Here is a 22415-nt window from a genome sequence, read left to right as displayed (position 1 = left end):
ATGTTTATTTCTGTGCTTAAAAGTTAGGCTGAGTGCAGTTTTCATGGCTGCCAGTTAAACCTACTGGTCTCCTACAGAGTAAATGTAGTTTCCCTATAAAAATCAGACCAGTAGTAGTGAAAAGCAGTTCTGTTTAATACATCAGTGAATGTTTCTCAATGGCTCTCCTTGCATCTTACAGTATTAATTGAAATTTTAATGGCCTAATGAAACAAAGACTACATTCGTCACGTTTGGAGGTGGTAGGGCAGAAAAGGGGGGGGGATGAGATTCTCACAAAATATTTGCCATTCGTGAGGAAATATGTCAAGTTGTTTTCTCATCCTTGTTCCTAGTGGTGGTGAACATGGTAGCACTGGTGGTGGTGATAGGAGTAAGACCGTGGTATGGCGCTGCTTCTACTTTTGGGGTGATGGTAGTGGTGGTGGTGATTGTGGCATTGGTGAGTTTGGTGACTGTGTGGTGGTTATGGGTAGATATTGGTAGTGTTGTTGGTGCTTCGTTGGTACTGTGGTGGTTTAATTAAAAATAAAACAAGTCTAAAAATCACTAAAGAATTAACTTTTTTAAGGAAAACTTGCTGGTTGCTAGAGTAGTACCCAGAACATGATTATTGAATATGGCTAATTGAGAAATTGGCCCCTGGAAATACTTTTACCCTCATGCATCTGTCAATGGTCTTGACCAATAATGGCCAACATGGCTATGTAGTACAAGGTTCATGTGTTCACATGTATCAGGCTTTCCCCCAGTCCCATTCTGGTCTTTGGCTTACCACTCCAGTGCGAGACATTAGGGATAAAAAGTAAAGTCTGCTACAATTTCCCTTAAATATATTTACAGTTACAATTTTAAGCTCAGCATGTGTACCTTGGAGGAGAGAAAGAGAACCAGACCATTGAAATGGTTGTCGAAAATGAAATTCCTTTCCATCTGAAGTGTTTCACCAGACGATCATTAACTTGCAGGTGTGCAATGCCACAAAATTCACGAACACTCAGTTAAACAAATAAAGGGAAGACCATTTGGCAACGTTAAAGCTTTCTACCTCTAAGGGGATAGTGGTAAGGGAAAAGCCTCTACAAGACAAGATTTAAGTGGCAAATACAAATGTTGGGGCCAAAAATTAGGACTAAATTTGTGAGAATTAAAACATTGTTTAAGCACATGAATACTCTGAGTCTTCCTTGTTCCAGCAGCAAAAATATCCACTCTCAAATAAGAATAAACTTAGAAAATTCATGAGAATTTTCTCTCTGCCTAGTTTAAGCATTTTATAATTTAAACTAAGCTACAAAGAATAGCCAATCAATTGTAGCTGATTCTTTTACTTGTCAAGAATTTATTTACCATCAAATAAAGTGTATTTTGTATACTTACTACATTTTTTATTTATCAAATATTTAGATAATACTACCCATACGTAACTATGTTCCAAAAGTATGTTACCGAGGGCCCTGACTTCCAATAGTTTCTATGTTTAAATATTAGCAGTGTAGATCCTTTCAATAGGAAGTTGCTGATTACTATAAAGAAAAAGTACATTTCTTTACCCAGGTCTATTACTGTCTTCTATGAAAGTTTCGTATACACTATCATAAACACACATACACCTACTATGTAAAGACATATTACAATGTTTCACCTAAGAAAAAAGATATGAGCAATAGATTTTAAATTGCTTGGCAAATTCGATGAGAGCCCCTTGGATTTTAAAGATTTATATCACTACATTGCATTACATGTTGACTAATCTATGGGTTATATCATTGCTTTTGAAATAAAAATACTCAAATCACAGGATTTCACTAGGCCTTTGTTTTTATTAGTGAATAAAATATTCTATGCTGTGAAAACAAATTTGATAAAATTTTATTATTGTTCTTTTTTTGAAAAAGATTTTATTTATTTATTTTTAGAGAGAGGGGAAGGGAAGCAAAAAGAGAGAGAGAAACATCAATTTGTGGTTGTCTCTCACACGCCCCAAACTGGGGACTTGGCCCACAACCCAGGCGTGTGCCCAGACTGGGAACCAAACCAGTGACCCTTTGGTTCACAGGCCAGCACTCAATCCACTGAGCTACAATAGCCAGGGCCAAATTTCAAACTATAAGCCTGTAATTGACAGAGAGTTAAAATTTCTATTTCATTCTGAGAATTTCATTTTTTTAAAGATTTTATTTATTTATCTTTAGAGGGGAAAGGAAGGAGAGAGGAAGAGAACTGGCCTGCAACCCAGGCATGTGCCCTGACTGGGAATCGAACCTTGGTTGCTTGGTTCCCAGGCCCGCGCTCATTCCATTGAGCTACACCAGCCAGGGCGAGAATTTCATTTTTAATGCATATGGTGAATATTAGAACTTCACGTGGGGGCAGGTTCCAATACCCCCCAAAATGCATTAACATTGTAAATAAAGGCAAAATATTGTAATCTTATCTGACAGTAAAGGATTGATGGATCCAAATAAAAGTTCCAATCTACAAAGAGATATTCCTCATCTAGATTAAAAGCTTGTATAGTTTGTTGGATTTTAAAGTCCTATAAAGTCTCTGGCATGACAGGAAGAAGAAGTGAGACACTTGGCCCTGGATTATCTGTTTTGTTGATCGATCAGGGCATTGCTGGGTGAGTGAGGCATGGCTCAGAATCTATGATGAACAACTTGTTTTCTGCCTCCGATTCCCACCCACTGTTTTCATTCATCAGTTAGCATGACAGCATTTGTTTTATAAAGAAAAAGAGTAATTGGTTGTTGCTGTATTAATGTAGGACAAGAAATAGGTAGGAGAGTATAAAAGATTATATAACATATTTTCCCTACCTAGTCTCTTAATTTGGAACTTAGTTTCCTGTATATAGGGAGTAAAAATCCCAGCAGTATACAAAACGAGGACAAAGACCAGAGATCTAGCCAAGTTGTTAAAGAGAGATACCATGAAATTTCAAAATGAGCAGAGTTCTTTGGCTGTCCAAGTGGCAGAGTGTTTGGAAGAAGTACATCTCCTCTTCTCTTTGTGTAGAATCCAGAAATAATGTGGGTAACTGGATGCTTGTGATGCATCTGTAGAATATAGGTGATCACAGAACAGGTAGCACCTGTAACAGTTTCATGGCCAAACGGATATTGAGCTGGAGAGAAAGAGAAAAGAATAGTTGGACATTTGGTGGTGATGGAAGGTATGATAAAGCTGAAGTAACAAAAATGTTGCTCAACTGCAATAAGTTAACAAAGCAAAGTCTATTCTTACATACCCTCAATAGAAGGACTCTTCATCAGTCAAGGGCCCATGATGGTGGAAGCTTCATTCTGACAGGTGCTTCCAATGGAGATGCTCTTTGATAACTCATGTTTCACGATTGTATTTATTTATTTTTATAGAGAGGGAAAAAGAGGGGGAAAGAGGAAGAGAAACATTGATGTGAAAGAGAAACATCAATTAATTGCCTCTCATAAAAACCCCAACTGGAGACCAAACCTGCAACCCAGGCAGGTGTCCTGACTGGGAATCAAACCAGCAACCTTTTGCTTTATGGGACAACACACAACCTAGCCACACCAGTCAGGGTGATAACTCATGTTATATCTATTCAAATTAGTGGATCTTTTGTCCACATAATCTGATAATACAAAAAACTGAGTACATAAAAGTAAGGCTTGGGGCATTTGTCTTTCATTTGCTTTTGACATTTGTTTGAATAAAGAGTACTTTAGAAAAATTAAAACTAGTTTAGAAAATATTTTCATAAAAACAGATATTTGCATTATTATTTATATGAAAAGACTCTTTATGCAAATCATTGTATATAGTATAATTTTACTGTTGTACCAGTATTGTCTTAGTCAAGATCTCAGTAGAGGATGGATGACGTATTTGTCTTAAATAAGAATGAAAAGATAGGAAAGAAAAGGAGTTAACTTGGATTCATTTTAGCAGGACCTTAAAGCAGGTATTCCATTCACACTAAATTAGTAAAAGGCTTTACCAAGAACTGAGATCCAAAATATTAGGTGTGATGTAATGAAAGGGATAGCACTCATGAAAAGGTCTTTTAATTTTTTAAATCCTTGCCCAAGGATATGTTTGTTGATTTGAGAGAGAGAGGGAGAGAGAGAGAGAGACATTTATGTGAGAAAGAAAGATCAATTGGCTGCCCCACCAGGGAATAAACCCACCTAGACATGTGCCCTGGCTGGTAATACAATCCACATGGGATGATGGTCAGACCAATCAAGCCACAGGACCAGGGCACGAACAGCTCTTTTAAAAGTTATTATATCGCTAAACATGTGAGACTTAGGATTGTATCTCAGTGTTGGAGGCTAGAAAAACAACTATGGAAAAACACAGATCTAGTCACAAAATTAATGTAACATATTCACAGAGTATTTTGGAGGCAGGACATGTACTATTTAACTTTATAAATTACTTACATAAAACTTCAAAGTTGTTCTAAGTAGGGAAGAATGTGTAATAACTCTGAATTTCTCAATCCTAGAATTTCCCTTTCTCTACTCATCTCCATATACAGGGTTAGGAGGAGGGTGTACTGCCAAAGAAGTGTCCGTTTCCTGGGTATGACCATGTAGAAACCGTAGATCAGTTCCGGAAATGATCTGGATAACACTCTGAATGTTCCCTATTATAGTCACCCTCAGACCAGACAGACATTGAATGCTGAAATAATTTGGGCATTTGACCATTTCCTGATGTAAATATGAATGTAATAATGTCCCTATATCACAGTGATTGTTGTGTGTTGAATAGATATTGATTTTTGTTGCTATTGTTGTCCTTGTTCTGCGAATGCTGTTTCAGATTATATACTTTCTTGGAAGTAGGAGGAGAGTTTTAGTTGATTTGACCTATTTGCCTGTCTTGTGTTTCCATCAGGAGATTTTCCAATGCATTGTTATTGTGAAAAATTGTATGAAACTGTAAGGCTTTCTGGGAACTAATTGACTGCTGCTACAATTTCTTTATTTTCATAACCAGTGTCTGGTTATTTTGATATTATTATTTGGATGGAAAATGATGAAAAAATATTAAATATTTCTTCCTTTTTCTTAAATGTCTGCCAGATATTAAGCAACAGTTAGAATGTACTTCCTTTGAGGTTAAACAAATCATACTGTTCAAGTGATCTTTACCAAAAAAGGAAGAATATCAGCTCCATCACACCCTTAAGCAAATACATCTAAAGTTGAGATTTATTTTAGAAGATAATTGCAATTTGGAGGCAATACAGATATCCCTAGTTGTACCATTGGAATATGAAAAAGATAGTAATGTTTTTCAATGCTGCAACTGCCATTTAGTTTTATAGAAACACTTGTTAGAGAAAGATAAATTTTCATAATATAACATCTGGACAGAGAGTCCAAAAATTTGGAAACTCAAATCCCTCAGTAGAGGCCATCAAAAGTTTATACAAGTGAAAAATTGTAGATTTGGCTAAATGACTCCCTTACCTTTGTGGATTCATCACTTAGAAGGAAAAAAATCTCTGGGTACTTCAAAGAATTTTGAAAAGTTGTTTTAAATTCAGAAACAGAAAATCAAGTTCACCACACTATCTCATGCACCCTAACACGAACTGTATTGTAGCCCACAGTTACAACCTTCACTCTACTCTCTCAGGCTTTGGAAGTGGATTCCAGGGAGCCAAAATCCCCGTGTCTCTTCTTTACAACTCAAAAGGAGTTTCCAACCTCCTAGGGACATATCTCATACCTACTAAATAGGAGAAGAATATCACTGAAGACACCTCCATTTCCTACACATCAATCAAAATGTATGCAGAAGTCATAAAAACTACAGAAGACTCCAGAAAATGAATGCTCCAGCAGTGACCACAGAAAACTCATGCCTGTGACTTAGAGGGTAACTGTCTGCTGGAGCTTCCACGGGGCGATGAGCAATGGAAAAGTGTAAGCCTGTTTTTTCCCAGGGCCTCTGTAACTGTTTTCATATTAGTGCTTGTGAACAGTTAAAAAAATCAAAGGAGAGAGAACCTTCTTGGAAATTGCTCTCACATCAATTTCGCCTTGAAATTTAGCCACTACAGAGTATTTTATGGAAAAAAACCATAACAGTATGTAGTTGGTAACTTATATGAAAAAAACATATAGCAATGTTTAAAACACTAGGGGACATCTCAGACTGGGCCAGGGATTCAATGATACATCAACATAAAGACGTCGGCTTCTGCCCAGTGTGAGCAGCTGATAAGAGGGTAATGGAACAAAGATCATGTCAGGTGCAATGTGGTCACATGGGAGAATGACTCTCAGTCCTACAGGGGTGATTGAAGAATTCATTGGGTAGAAAATAGCACGTGAAAAGGTGCTCAACTTTATTAATCATCATGGAAATGCAAATCAAAACCACAATGAGCTATTACCTCATCCCTCTCAGGATGGCTGTTGTTGAAAAGACAAGAAATAACATTTGGAGAAGGTGTGGTGACGGGGGCTCTCATACACTCTTTGTGAGTGGGAATGGGAATTTGTGCAGCCATCATGGAAAACGGTATGGAGGTTCCTTAAAAAATTAAAATACAACCATCAGATTTGGGTGAAACTGAAAACAAAGAAAGCAAACATACTAATTAAAAGAGCTATCTGCACTCTCGTGCTCATTGCAGTGTTATTTACAATAGCCAAAATGTGGAAACAAGCTTTGTCCACCAGTAAATGATGGATAAACAATGTGGGGGTGTGTGTATTCAAATGTATGTTGAACCTAAAAAAATAAATGAACAAGCAAAACAAGACTCACAGAAAGAGAGAACAGATTTGTGCTTATCACAGGGAGAGTGAGTTGGGAGGTGAGCAAAACGGGGAACGTATTCAGTTATACGGGGATGGAGGGTCACTAGACTGACTGTGATGATCACTTTGCACTTACACAGGTATCCAGTAAAGTTGAACCCCTGAAACTAATGTCATGTTGTGTAATATTATTACCAAACTTCTATAAATTAATGAATGATACATTGGCATTTAAAGTGGTAAGTTTGTGGTAATTTGCTACAGTTGCTTTGGAAAATGGATACAAGGAGTCACTATTTCAAAAGATCCTTCCCCATTATTGAAAGATGAACTGGAGACTAGAAGTGTCAGAGCTGTGGCACCATTGAAAGCTTTCTGCCAGTGCATTCAAACTGTGTTAAAGAACATAGCAGCAATTCCACTGCAAGGATTATATCCTAAGAACCCTAAAACATCAACTTCAAAAAACCTATGCACCACAATGTTCATAGCAGCACAATTTACAATAGCCAAGAGTTGGAAGCAACCAAGGTGCCCGTCAGTAAATGAATGGATCAAAAAATTGTGGTACATTTACACAATGGAATTCTATGCAGCAGAGAGAAGGAAGGAGCTCCTGCCCTTTGCAACAACATGGATGGAACTGGAAAGCATTATGTTGAGTGAAATAAGCCAGGCATTGAAGGACAAATACCATATGATCTCACCTTTAACAGGAAGCTAAACAACAAAACAAACAAGCAAGCAAAATAAAAACAAAGACACGGAAATAGAGAACAAGGGGACAGCGACCAGAGGGGAGAGGGGAGGGAATTTAAGGGAAAAAATGGGAGGGAGTTAGAGGAACAAATAGGAAGGACACAGGGATGAGAACCTTAAGGGGGGTGGAAATGGGAGGGAGGTGGGGAGCAAGGGGCAGGGGAGGCTGGGATGGGAGAAATAGACAAAAAACTGTACTTGAAAAATAACTAAGTAAAATTTAAAAAATAAATAAATAAAGTGAAAGGATAAGCAATTCCCTTCTTACTTCGACCCAAACTGCACTGTTCTAACAGGTTGCTTGTTCTTTGATTCTTATTCAAATGTTCTATTAAAATAAAAGCTGAAAATACATATTTATTTTTCATATGCTTGTAGACCTCTTTCAGCTTTTTTCCTTCTAATTAGTCTCGCTATTCACTCTAAGAAACTCTCTGATACCACCGGAATTAATTTAAAAAAATTTTTCCAGAAGTCCATGTCCAGGCAACATTTATAAATAATAACAACAAAAAATTTTTTTCTTACCAAATGCAATGATTTTAGAAAAGTGTTTTTGGCATTTTGTCAGTACCTAATTTTACTCTTTTCCTTGCATAAAAATTTTCCATTCTTTTCAAATTCGAAAAATATCTATTACCAATAAATAACAATTTCTTTATGCATTTTACCCAATAACTTTTCCTTCTCTTGTAACAAATTGTCTCTGAATCAATGCATGCTATTAAAATGGTATTAATAAACACTTTATGATTTTTTAGAATATGCAAATCTACAGAGCAGGAATCTTGTAATTTAAAATTTGTAGACTCCCTAGATTATGACAAGACAGCTTTGAATTGTATGCCAAGGAGTAAATGAGAAATATAATATCACATATTGATAATTTCCACAAATGTTTTCTGATGAGTGCAATTCTTGCTTAACTTAAAAACTCATATATAGTAAAATTGAACACTCCATAATTTTTGAACTGTTATTTAATTTTCCCTCATTCATTTGTTCACTTATTTATTCTGCACAGATTTATTGAGCATCTATTACGTGATAGGCACTGCTCTCCATTGTGGGGATACAGTAAGAAGAAACGCCCAGCTAAACAACCCTGTCCTCATTGAAATCACCTTATAATTCTCAGGGAAGTATTTCATGTGTTACAATGTAGCTGAAAAAAAGATTATACATGTGGATTTCTATATGTATGAGACTTAATTTAGTTCATTTAAAATTATTACAGTTTTACATAATCGTAATTCCATTCTGCTTCTAGAATTGTTATTAAAAAACAAAGCAAATAAATAAGTACGAATCCTAACCCAAAGTATAGTAGAAACAATTTACAGACTGTTTAACTTGAATGAATAATTTTTTTTTCATTTTATTGCTGGAAATGAGGAACATGCAAATGTGGAGTAACTTGCTTGAGGTCACTCGGTGAGGCTCTGCCGACTCTGGGCTCTGGCTCAGAAATTCCCGATTCCCTGTGGTTGGGCCACAAGTTCACAGCCGCTGGCTCACAGCAGTCCGGAACAGAATGGAGTTTTCCTGTAAGCCCTGGGGAGCGCGTGAGGCCGCCACATCAACGGGAGTGCCTGCAGCAACCAGGCTGCAAGGAAGGTCAGCAACCGCAAGTTCCTATTGCTTTAACCTTTCCGCCTACATGGAGGAAAGTCACTGCAAGGTGAAGTCTCGCCAAAAGAAGAGATGTAAGAACGATAACTCTGGAGGAAATATCGTGTCTAATATCCATGAATGAAAATTCAGAGTTCACAAAGCCTGGGAAAATTAACTTTTTCTGTCGAAGTCGTCCATTAAATTTAGGATTCTTGGCAGTTTTTTGACAAACATTTTTTCTTTTTCATTAATCCCAAATGAGAAAGTACTAACTCCAAGTTAAAATTAGAGCCAGGCCATGAAGGGCTGCGAATCCATAAAGAGAAGTGTGGCGTGCTGTAGACTTAAACAGTTAAGCCTGAGACTGTGAAGACAAATCAGCTTGGATTCAGCACCAGCTAAAACAACTCCAAATCCTCTGGTGCACAAAGTGCAGGGTTTCCTGCCTTGATGGATTGCAGCGCACTTGGGTGGGCTTTGAAACTGTGAGAGAAAAACAAAATTACACTCAAACCACTGGATTGCTAACATTCAACCCAGGAAAATCACAATACTGAAATCTTACAATGTGGAAAAAAGAAACACAACACATCAGACAAACAAAAACATAAAAAACATACTCAGAGGACTCAGTCTGCAGGATCAAAAGACTCACCCATGAGACCCCTTGGCTGATGCTGGGGCACTAAGAAAAATAGAGCCAGTATCCTTTCCAGGGAAGGATGGAATTCTTTAGTTTATACCAGCTCTGGACACTGTGTCCTGCTGTGCAATTAGTCACCAACCCACAGAGATCCAATTCACAGATATTTATTGGATATTGAAATGTTTAAATACTTAAATTTAATATGTATCTTCTCTTTAAGGTACCCAGCATTAATTAAGGTACCGAAAAAACCACAATGCACAAGAAAGGAAGAAAACATCTCTGCTCTCATAGAGAGCCAATGTATGTTACACATTAACCAATGATTGGAAAAGATGATGTGTAGGTATGGACATGATGATCACGTCTACAAAGAGTCAGATCAATGAGGTCTCTAGAATCCTGTACCACGGACTCAGAGTCAGTGATTTGCTCACAGGAAGGGCTGATCAGGTTATGGAGAAGCTGAAATGTATAAAGACTTCATTGCTCGACGTGGATTATTTGTTTAGGTTGGATAGTTGTGGGAGAAAGTTGCTGATGGAGATTATCGGGGTGGAGGGCATTAAAACCCCTAAGGGTTTTTCTGATTTTATCTCTTAATACACTCAGCCATTCCCTTGGCTGGTGATATTGAATATTTCAAACCACAAGCTATTTGTGTCAATTATACTGAAAGAGTGGAAAAAACATCCTTTGGTCAATTGTACCACTTGTTCCATTTCCTTCCATAAAAACAGCGTTTTCCAGAATTAAAATAAAATGACTAAAATCCTTAAAGTCGTCATTCATTCATTCATTTCCTGTGTTCCATCATCCAAGTTCTATTATGAGCTGCTGGCTTTCTCGGCTCGTGTCAAACATATCACCCTGCAACAAAATGATCGTAAATGGCATCTGATCTACCTCTCTGATTCCAGGACCCTTTTACTATGTATACCACCTTCTTTTACCAGTTCTTAAATACTAATCTTATCATGGAAGATCTCTGCTTTGAAAACTTCAGTAGTGTTTATCTACCGTGTTGGTTTTAAATTCCACTGCCTGACACCAGTCTTCTAAATACTCACTGCTTCTTGAATGTACACATGTTCGGCCTCAGCGGAACCTCGGTCATTGTTGCTTTCCTCCTTCCCTCTCTCCCTCTCTCTCCTTCCTCTCTTCTTCCCTTTTCTTTGTCCCTCCTTTTTTTTCTTCCCTACCTTCTCCCTTCCTTCCTTCCTGTCTTCCCCAAGGCCCACCTCAGCTGCCGGATACTTTAAATAGGATTAATATAAAGTGTACTGATTAACATGGAAGAAAAGAAAATTAATGCTATCAGTATTTACCATTTTTTTTTGTTTGGAAAATATCAAAAAGATTGATGACACCTTCGTTGCTGGGAAATGGGTGCTTAGCTAGATTGGAATAGTGCTACTTAGTGCAAACTGAGTTGAGGGCCCCTGGGGGGTAATTACTAAAAGTAAAGATGCTTGTGGTCTGTGGGAAAGAGATGCAAGTTTTTGCCGTTTATCTTACAGAAATGTCCTCACACCTGTGTTCTACAATGAATATAATCTCTATTCATTGTTGCCGTTGTATTTTGTTTTGTTCTTTTTTTTGTGGTAAAGAGTTAGAGAGCAAGTGTTCATTGAGAGGAACTGTTTAATAAATTTTATACCTGGAACGTCATCTGAGTAGATAAATATGATGCAGTTATTTATTTAAATCATTAAATAAGATTATCTTTTACACAGGATTAAATGGGGCTCATTTATCAATAAAAAGGGACAAAATATTTACTCATCAAAGGTGAAGGATACATTAGATACATTAATTGGTGAATGGAGACAACAAAACAAGGTCGGGACAAGTGTGTACACGCAGCGGTTTGCGTCAGGTCTGGGGAACGCGAGACTGCACATTCGAATTCACTTCCCATCCACAGATAGATGTTCTGAAAGCTCACACGAGAAACTGGAAACCCGGTCAGGGTAGGAGGAAACCTTTCACTAAATGTCCTTGTTAAAATGATGGAATTTGAAAACGTATGTTTGAAAAGAGCAAGTTCTCACTCAACATTGCAGATACACTGACTTCTCCTCAACATGGGCTGCAGTTACTTAAAATTGAAGTGGTCTTTATCCCTAAAACCAAATGTCCCTTTAGTAGAGTGGTGACCAGAGCAGTGGAGACTCCTGGGACGCGGTGCAGATTTTCGAGAGTTCCCTGTTCTGGTGTCTGGAAAGAGTTCCAACTTCATTCAGTGATTTGTAACGTGTCTCTGGCTCCGACAGGATGTGGCAGGCGAGGTGACGGCAGATTTTCCAGCTTCGTAACGATTGCATATCCAAGAATCGACCACATGTCAGTTAAATTTCCTCATGTCGGTACTTTGTTGAGAATTACCGAATACTGGAGACACGTTAGTATCTCTGAAAATTCCCAAACCCTATAATGGTTGTTGTTTTCAAAAGAACATTTTAAGGAAATGAAGAAGATGGTGACACAGCTTTTACTACAGAATCCATTATGATTATGATTGTGAAAGAAAACATACTTTTCTTTTAGAATTTCATATATAGTTAAACATTATCTTAGATCTAAAGGCGCTAATTTCATATATAGTTAACATATAAAATTATGTATAGTTTTCATATATACTTAAACATTATTTCATATATAGTTAAATTTTATGTATAGTTAATTTCATATATAGTTAAACATGATTTTAGATATAAAGGGACAAACTTGTTCTCTGAATTGTTTTTTAATTCTTGTAAATATCTTTAAATTAAAAAAGCTTCTATTGTATAAAAATTTTGAGTATCTGATTATTTATGTTTCATGCATTTTAGGCACACACTTTTTTACAAAGAAAAAATGGAATTTTCTATTTGGTTACTGGAAGATTATTGCGGTCCTTTGGTGATGTCATGTTTTCTTGATTGTCACGTTCCTTGGAGTTTTGTACTGCCATCTTTACTAAGGGAGAAATTTGCCTGCAAGGGAGAAATTTCTTCCATCCGCTGCCACCACTAGAGGTTCTGAGGCTTTGAGGTTTTCTCAGACCACCTGGGATACTCCTGCTCCATCATCCTTCTTGCTCCTCCCATGGCAGAATTCTTCAGCTTTTATTCTTATTCTGAATCCTGCCACTGCCGAGTCCAAGTGCTGGCAGCCTCTGTTTTGTATTCCCAGCATTTGCTACAACTCAAATCTGGGGTCTCTTTCTCTCCTGTAGATGCTACTGGTTTTCTCTGTGTGCTCACTAGCTGCCTGGCACACACGGAGCGGCCACAGGGTGGGTGTTTGTGGTTAAAGCACGTGGTGTGCTGGGAGTGGTTCAGCTGGGGGGATCTGCAGGCGGGGTGTTTCTGGGGGCTCTTGAGTGAGATTTTTAATGGACTGCACTATATAACTTGGACCTGCGTCTCTTTAATGCCCTGTGAGAGTCCTATCTGCCATTCTCCCCTTGACTCTTTCTCTCCCCTTTTACTCCACCAGGACATGTAGCTCCTGATTTAGTGCTCTGGATGGAAGGAGAGAAGAATTACCCCCTTTGGCAACCACCCACACCACTGGGGAACTTGAATGCTCATGGACACATTTTCCTTTTCTCCCATGGGGGTAATCCAGGACCTAAAATCATCTTTTTTTTTAGACCTAAGCTGTGGCATTTTGGGGGACAGATGACAGGGGTAAAGTCAAACTGTTTCTATTACCCATTCCAATTAGTCCAAACTTACAAATTTTTGTTATAACAGGTGCTGGATTTCTCTTCTAGAAACCTGAGCTTCCAGAAAGGCTCTCCCGCCTGACTCAGTGCTCTCCAGGGACTCCTGGACCACGGACGGCCAAGAGGTGCCGGAGCTGGTTCATGAACGTCTACAGGGTCCACAGATGGAACCAAGGCCCGCCTGTGTCTCACTGCTGGGCAATACTTGGCTCCCTTGACCAATGATACTGGTTCCATAGGCACTTTGTCCATAGATGGATGACAAAGTTTTGTTGTTGAGATGGGAATAAAAACAAATCTTATGTTGCCATGATTCTAGGCAGGAAATAAACACTTAAACATGACTCTCAGAATTAATCTCATTAAGTTTTGGACAATTCATGTAAAAAAGAAGTAACATCAGTGTTATTACACGGTTCATTACTTAGCTAGGCTGCAATCTAGAATTATCGGATTTAAACAAAAGCCGTTCATTTAGGTAAAGATCTGGAACAGTTATGGTTATTTTTAAAAATTTTTCCAGATCTGTTGACCTGAACTAGACTCATTTATTTGTGTCCAGTAAGCAGTCAGTCTGGGCACTGACGGCTGGCGTGTAGGACTGCAGCAGCGTGCTTTGGGTTTCAGAGGCTTTCTTACATGATAGATGAGTTAGTTCCCAAGCAACAAGAAGACGGACATGATATATGAGTGCACCACAAGACTCTACTTGCATTGCATTTTACACATTCTTTTTAATTACATTTATTCAGGTGCCATTGGTTAGAGAGATGATACAGGTTTTGAGGGTACACATCCATGATACTAGATCTGTACATGGTACTGTGTGCCTGCCACCTAAAGTCAAACCACCTTCCACCACCGTATACTATGTCCTCCTCCACTTCCCACCCTCCCACCTTTTTCCCTCTGGCAATCCGACACCACGTTACTGTCTGTGTCCTTGAGTTTCAGTTTTATGTGCCACATATGAGTGAAATCTTATGGTTCTTAGCTTTTCATGACTGATTTATTTCACTTAGCATAATGTTTTATAAGATCCCATTAACCAAAACAAGCCACATGGGCAAACTCGATCATAGAACTGGGGAGATAAACTATACCTCTTGTTGCGATGATCAGCAATATCACATCTGCAAGGACAAGAATACAGGGGAGGGAGTGATTAGCCATTTTCACAGCATACAGCCTACTCTCTGGCCATGAATACTCACATACCACTTCATTGTCACATATGCTTACCCCCAACCTAAGGCCTTCAAAAATATCATGTAGTTACATCACTGGACTCGGAGTCTAGTATCTCATGATTCACTTCAGGTCCAGATATGGATCCCTTAGATGCAACTCTTGCTAATCCAAAACAACAAATTATATGAATACTCAACATGCAATGGAATTGCAAGGACAAGATAATCACAATAAAGACTCTCATTAAAAAGGGTAAAGAATGGGAAGCACATAATCACTAGCACTTAGAAATCTAGGCAGGTAAATGTTGTCACACCTACTCAGTCCAGGCACAGAGAATGTTCCTTGATTAAGGACTGGCTCTGTTTCCTGGGAATGACTCCACATTTCATCATTATCTCCTGTTTCTTGGAAATAGCTCCCTAGTTCATGCAATTCCATAAATTTTAACTAACCATTCTGGGCTTTGGGCTGGCCACTGAGCTTTCTTCCTTTTCCATAAAAAACAGCCCGTGAGGGCAGCTGAACAGTTTTATCATCCTGTTTTCTTCTTTAAAAAATGTGAGGGCCCAAAGGCCTACTTGTAACTTGAGCAGTTCTAGCCCCCTGTAGTCGAAGGTGATGACCATTTTCTGGTAAATTTTCTTAAAGACTTTGTAGGATGTCTAAGCACTAGATTCTACTCTATCTCAATAAAACAAAAATAAAACCCTATCTACATTTGTTTTCATAAAAATTCACTCTGTAGTTTGGGCAGAGCGTGGGGTTGCTGTGGGACCACTTCCTGAGGTGTGTTGGGACCCATTTTTTTTTCTAGTTGAGGTATACTATACCGGAATATTTAGGAGGTCTTCTTTTAGTTAAGGCTGCTGCTAAAAAGGAGAACAGACTGGGTGGCTTATAAACAAGAGAAATGTATGCCTCCCAGTTCTTAGGCTGCAATGTCCAAAATTAAGGATTCTTGGTCTGGTGAGGGCCTGTGGCTCTAATGTCCAGAGATGGCTGTCATTTCTGAACAAAAAATGCCAACAATAAATAACATTAGCTTAGTGAAAGTATTCACTTGAAGATGGTTACCGCAAGTGTTGGCCTCAGTATGTGTCTGTATTCAGAACCTGTGAGATCCTCCTCATTGCTTTTTATCTGCCTGGCTGAGGTGAGGCAGGTGCAATCCATTGGCTGTCCAGGACTGAGTAACTAGCCACACCGAACCTTGGGCAGCAATCAGCTCTAGGAAATCGCCAGCTCTAAGAGGTAAATCCAGGTGTCTCTATCTGAAGGGAGAATGGATGTTCTGTGGCTCATATAGCACATGTCTAGGAAAACATTCTTTATAAGAAATCAGTGAAAGGCAAGCAGGTTAAAAATGAGATTGCAAATAAATTAAATATGGGAAAAGGTAATCATTCTTTATAGATTCATAAAAAACTAGAGTTACTAAAATCTTTAATTTAGACTTATCTAACACAGCTACAGATGTATTGTTTATTTTCAGTATTTTAAAACATAAAACAGTGAAGTTCTTTATGCTCTTATATTAAAATTACTTATATATCTACAATATGTTTTTCAAGGAAACATAAATAAAATGGTATATATGTATATATACATATATGTCTTCCTTCATATGTATACACATATAAAAATATAATCTTATATATGTTTAAAAACAGGTTGATATTGAAGTTTTAAGAATCCCAAACAATGCATTAGATAATTTAAATACATTTTTAATTATATATATTTATATAAGTATGTTTACATAGCAGTTGTATTTTAAGGAATAGTCCATCAAAGCCAACCATCAGGATAAAGAAGAATCTTACAGAGTTGACTGCACTGAAGATGCTACTTTCTTAAAGTTCCCATGCTGCTCTGCTCTGAAGATGCATCATTAAAGATGTCACATTCCAGTTTCGCTCACAGGTGACTCACAATTACACACTCAAAGCAGGAGAAGCAAACTCACTGAAGGCATTCTAACCCCACCTCTATTTTTTATATGAAATGGGAATGTATAAAACACCTTATAATGAATAGTTCTTTGATATAGATGATTCATTCCAACACTGCTATTAAAATACCATTTACAAGTCAAGCAGTGTGAATCAGAAGGTGAAACTTTCATACGTGAAATTTCCTCCATAAACTAAGAGTAGCATATTCTGGCATAGAACAGGTCATATTTCCCTAATAGATGCTGTAAACTTTTAATGTCAGGGAAATACTGTGTGATTTATATCAGAAATATTTAGTTTCATTTCATTTAAAATATTTGCATAGGGCCTTAAGGTGTTTCCAGAAATATATGCTCATTTTCACTGGAGTAGATGGGATTTATCAACTGGATTTATTATCCTCTAAATAGTTTAAGTGCCCCAAAAGGTCATTTTGATGAAGTAATCAAAGACCCAAATTAAACCTGCAGAAAACAAAATATGAGAACATACAGAAACAGAATTTAATGAAAAATAACAAATGATTTATTTAGATCAATTTCAGTCAGTTAACACATAGTTGCATTAGTACATATTTCTTTAAGAAAATATAGCTACTCAAAGGAACTAAAGAAATGTTTGCTTTACACATAGTGATAATAATAGAGAAATACACATTCTAAGACACCAACTTTGGCTGCTTTGTCCAACTTTTACTACTTGATTTTAGATCTCAGCTTGATTTTCACAACTTTTACGTTTTAGGAAATAACTGTGCTTTATATTCCAAGGTGCAAACAGGTGTCGTAAACTGTAATTTGGCCCCATTTCCATTTCTCCCGCTTCTGTAGTTCCCTCACTAGTGCCCACACTCTCCTCTCTAGAAGAAGAAACACTCTTTCCTGTGTGCCTGGTCCCATGCACCTTTTGCTTTATGAAGTTTTGCTCTTCATCCAACTCATGCTGTTCATATTTTTAATCCTTTTCTCCCTTGTGAATCATTTTAAACAATAAGCATACCCTAAATTCTTCAAACTGAAAAAGAAAAATCCAATAGATAACTTTCATGAACCTAACCTTCAATTTATAGTCTTTCCTTCCCTCTTTCTTTCCTTCACCATCAAATTTCTTGAAGAAATCCAGAATCAGACATCCCTGCCCAGCTGGTGTCAGGAAGCATTGGTTTAGATTAAGGCTTTGACACAGAGAAACTACTTAGACTCTGGAATTTATCCACGGCCTTGAGCAGTTTTTAACTCTGCTGTCTTTAGGATACCTTTTAAAAACAGGAGATGGCAGAACAGAACAAAGTATACTAAGGCTGATCACAAACTTGACAAATAATTTATATGGGGAAAATGAGGGGTTGTGAAAAGCTGGAGGTGTTCCACTATGGGCACTCCCTTCAGGAGGAGGGACTGCTCAAAAAACAGAAAAACATCCCCCATCCAAAGCAGCACTCAAAAATTTTTATTTTTTATTGGTTACGCTATTACAGTGGTTCTCCCCCTCTGACCACCTCCCCTCAGACCCCTCCCACCTTAGACCAGCACCGCACTGTGGTCTGTGTCTGTGGGTCATGCCTACATGTTCTTCAGCTAATTCCTTCACCTTCTTTCAGGTGAGATCAGGCGCATTCAGGGTGGTATGGCCGTAGACTCCTTCACCTCTCATCCAGCCTCCTCCTTCCCCTTTTGCACGTACATCTGTTAGCCTGTTCCATGTAGCTATACTTCTGTTTCTATTTTGTTTCTTAGTTACTTTTGCTAAATGGATCCCACCTATAAGTGAGATCGTATGGTATTTGTCTTTCACTGACTGGCTTATTTCATTTAGCATAATAATCTCCAGATCGAACGATGTCACTGAAAAAGGTAGGAGTTCCTTCTTTTTTAGATGGATGAACCTTTAACCAGACTCATCAAGAAAAAAAGAGAGGATCCAAATAAATAAAATCAGAAATGAAAGAGGAAAAGTAACAACTGATATCACAGAAATGCAAAAAAATGTAAGAAAGTACTATGAACAATTATATGCCAATAAACTGAACAACCTGGGCAAAATGGTAACATTTCTAGAAACATACCATCTTCCAAAACTGAATCAGGAAGCACCAGTAAACTTGAATAGACCAATAACAACTAATGAAATAGATGCAGTAATGAAAACATTCCCAGAAAACAGAAGTCCTGGACCAGATGGCTTCACAGGCGAATTTGACTAAGCACTCAAATGTTTGTTCTCCTAAGCCATTGGGCTTGTTTACTAACACTGTGGCCAATCAAGGTTGTAGCTCTTGAGAAAAGGAAAATGTTTGTGTTGGAAAACCCTTACTCCTCCTCCCTCCCCTCCCCCTACTTCTCTGACTCTCTCTCTATCTCTCTCTCTATATTTATCTCTATCCCTAGCATCTCTCTCTCTGTATCTCCACCTTTATCTCCTTCCTGCTTTCTCAAAATGCTTTATATTGTCATGATTCCAGGACTTTTTACATTTTATTCTTTTGTTTAGAACCCCCTTTCTTCTTTTCTCCACCTAGCAAATTTCTGTTTATTTTTCAGTTCTCATCTGTGTAGTAAAGCTTCTTTCTTCTCTTCTAGCCCACATCCTCTATCAACACGCAACACCTAAAACTTTTCACTGTGTCTCCCCTTTGATAGGATCTGTCTGTGGTGGACTGAGAATTGTATTTGTTGACTGCATAGAGTTTATATTCAGTACAATTTAAATGTACACTGTGACTTTCAAAATGTACAATGCAATTATTTCTAGGTAAAAACAATTTCATTAAGATAATTAGTGCTAATGTCTTTATTTTCAGTTACTGTAAAAGTTTAAATTTTGTGTTTACCTATTAGATATAAAATAGAGTTGTGTAAGTTTAACATTAAATTTCAGAAAGAAAATTGGGATTTGCGAGAGGGATTTGTAATTGCCAATTCTTTCATCTTAAATTTCTCTTAAAAACATGATCAATATATGGATTCTGGCTAAAATTTAATTTAAACAACATTTATTGATATTCTCCATTTAACTCCTTTTTAAATCAAAGTATAATTCTTATGTATATTCTATTTTTTTCTCTTCAAGTGACTATTATAGTTGAAGTCACATTTCTTCCGGCAATATGTAAGTTATTGACTAAAAAGTATGGAAATCATAAGAATAAAATTTTAAATGTTTAGCCTTATATGATTCAACAGAGTATTCATTGGGCCAAAAACACCTTTAAAAGTAATTCTGAAGACTTAGCTCATCTTTGAAATATAGATCCATTACTTTAGACATCCCATGATTCAAGAAGGAAGTGCAAAAAATGTGATAAGGATAGCCTGGAAAGAGAGAATTCTCCAAGGAAAAGAGAAATCTTTTCACAAAACTAAAGAACTGTTTCATTGGTTAATTCTCCTGTGTCTGTTGTTACTACAAATTTCTGCTCAATCCTTGAAACACATGTGCACACACTTTTTGAATTATTCTTTTGATGAGCCATATGGAGAAAATAGTACTTTTCCCCCAGAAGTATGTTTAGCCTAATTACAGATAAAAACACAATGAAATTCAAAACAATCACAGGTACAGCCTGTAGTCAGAAATGTTTACCCAAACAGGGTAAACCCATTTTGCAAAAGTTAGAATCTTCTGTTAAAATCAGGTAAAAACTGTAATATCCACTTATTTGACCCAGAGACTCATGGAAAATGTGTCAGCATTTTAGTTGGTTTGTAGTAGGCCTGAGTGACCCCTTTGATGGTGGGTGGATGTCTATTTATAAGTAAGTTCATTTTTGTATAAGAATAATGGAATACATAGCTTTGAAAATTACCTATCTCAAAATGTCTCATTATCAAGAAATGGTCCTCAGACAGTATTAGAAAACATAGAATAATTGCAAACATTATAAAGTAGCCTTTTGTTACAAAAAGTAATTCGACAGTAAAGGTTTTAGGAAAATTTTGAACTAAAGTTCTGTAGGTTTTAATCAGTTGTCTACCTCATTTTTTTTTATAACCGTAGGAGGATGAGTAAAATCAATTTAAAAATACACGACCATGGAGTGTTGTACAAAGGCCATTGGATGTTGCAGGAATTTGCTCCAACTGGAATGAGTAGGTAAAGGCTAGAATGAAATATTTTGCCAAGTAGACAGAAACCACAACAGCTGTGAATGAACCATTAGTCACACATTTGAGGTTCTGTCATTCATTCTTCAATGATGTTCAGTTTTTTAATTGTGTAAGCTTGTTTGGATTTGTTGGTGTCTTTCTCCAGCAGACAATTGGACTCAATGGTAAAATATTCCAGCTACACGAAGGCTTCTTTGTATGGCTTCATAGAAGTTAGTATATCCAAATAAAGTAAACTGAGATCATTCAGTGTTATCAACAACCATTGTTAGGTTGATGATGGCTCATTGTATCTAGTGTAACGTCTGAAAACTCAAAGAGCTTAGAAGCAACCTGTGTAATTGTCCACGGCTGGGAATAATGCAGCTGTATATGATGTTAAACTATAGAGTAAGTCAGAAATAGCATGTAATATTTCCAATTCATAAGTTTGCTCTATATTCATAGTTTTTTCTCATACTGAGAGTTACCAAATTATGGAAAAGTAGTAAAAAATTATAAAGAGAAGTAGAACAAGTTAAAATATTTTAGAGGTAGAACATTGCTTAAAATTTAAGCAAGCTAAGACTTCTATATCAGTTTCAGCCTTAGGCACTAAACTTTATCACACCTATGATGTTTGAAATCATATGAAATTGGTCTAGTAGTATATTTAACATTAATGATTTTATCCTTCAGTTCTTAAATTTTGTTAAGCCTTTTTAACTCATCACGTAATAGAGGAATTTAAAGTTTTTCTTTACTTAGCAATGTCAAATGATCAACTGTAGCCATCAAATTTTTATAACACCTCTAGAATCCTAATATGTTTAAAATAACCAGTTGACAAAGAACACAATGACTTAGAATTCTAGTAGATTGATAAGATAATCATTACTTAAAGCATTAGTTTCAAGACTGGTGCATGTGGCCATGAAAGACTATATCACTTCCCCATATGATACACAATTTAATCTATTTAGTATCAAGAAATTCTTTGTTCCTGGAATGCAATTTGGGCAGGTGTAACTGACAAACCCAGATGGAGGGACTGCCTCCACTTTTCCAGTTGTCAGGTCAAAGCCGTGGAGTGAGGCAAAATCATGATGTGGTATCGAGCTTCTTGCTTTTTGTGTACACTCCCCAAACCTCCTTTTACTTCTTTCTCTTAACCAATTGGCACATCCTGCACCAGCTTTGGGATCTCCTGTTGTGTTCTGTCTTTGATTTGTATGTCTGCTGTGACAAAGTGCCATAAAAGGAGTGGCCTCAAAGATAAGAAATTTATTTTCTCACAGTTCTGGAGGCCAGAAGTTCCAAATAACCTGCTGGTAGGGCCACGCTGATTTCAAAGAATAATCCTGATGCCTCTCCCAGCTTCTGCTGGATACTGACATTCTTTGGCTTGTGGCAGCATAGCTTAAATCTCTGCCTCTTTCTTCACATGGCCTTCCTCTCTATGTTTTTGTGACCTTTCCTCTTTTACAGAACATAGTGGATTGAGGGCGCACGCTAAATCCATAAGGTTTTCCTTTCAAGATCTTTAACCAATGACCTTTGAAAAGGTTTTGTTTTCCGTATAAGGTCTCGTGAGGTTCTGGAGGACTTAAATTTGGGGGTGGCGGGGCAGTTTTCAAACTGTTCAACATGTTTTTTCTCTTCTCACTTATG

General features: G+C 37.3%; 1 pseudogene; it reads left to right on the top strand.

Moving 5' to 3' along the window:
* Nucleotides 1-346: 346 nt before the first annotated feature.
* LOC128626262 (39S ribosomal protein L48, mitochondrial-like) overlaps nucleotides 347-22415 on the top strand; it is a 34079-nt pseudogene continuing 12010 nt past the window's right edge.

Source organism: Artibeus jamaicensis, unplaced genomic scaffold (assembly GCF_021234435.1).
Source record: "Artibeus jamaicensis isolate MK-2021 breed Jamaican fruit bat unplaced genomic scaffold, CSHL_Jam_final scaffold_474, whole genome shotgun sequence".
Lineage (NCBI taxonomy): Eukaryota > Metazoa > Chordata > Mammalia > Chiroptera > Phyllostomidae > Artibeus > Artibeus jamaicensis.
Note: the sequence above shows the minus strand (reverse complement) of the source record. Positions and strands in the feature narration are given on the sequence as shown.